Here is a 433-nt window from a genome sequence, read left to right on the forward strand (position 1 = left end):
AAAAATATTCTAAACCTCTAAAGATAATCAAGTCAATACAATAGAAATACCATGAAAACATAGTTTTATCAACATGTGTTATTAATTTTGCTATAGCTATTTTTGAAGCATGGAAATGTGCTCCATTTGTAAAGAAATATTTCTTTTTTTTTTTTTTTTAAGATTTTATTTATTTATTTGCGAGAGAGAGAATGAGATAGAGAGAGAGAGCATGAGAGGGGGGAGCGGGAGAGGGAGAAGCAGACTCCCCGCCGAGCAGGGAGCCCGATGCGGGACTCGATCCCGGGACTCCAGGATCATGACCTGAGCCGAAGGCAGTCGCTTAACCAACTGAGCCACCCAGGCGCCCTGTAAAGAAATATTTCTTAGTTATCATTAATTGTCCACATGATTGGGCGCCTGGGTGGCTCAGTTGGTTAAGCGACTGCCTTCG

This window comes from Phoca vitulina, unplaced genomic scaffold (genome assembly GCF_004348235.1).
Source record: "Phoca vitulina isolate PV1807 unplaced genomic scaffold, GSC_HSeal_1.0 scaffold3, whole genome shotgun sequence".
Taxonomy (NCBI): Eukaryota; Metazoa; Chordata; class Mammalia; order Carnivora; family Phocidae; genus Phoca; species Phoca vitulina.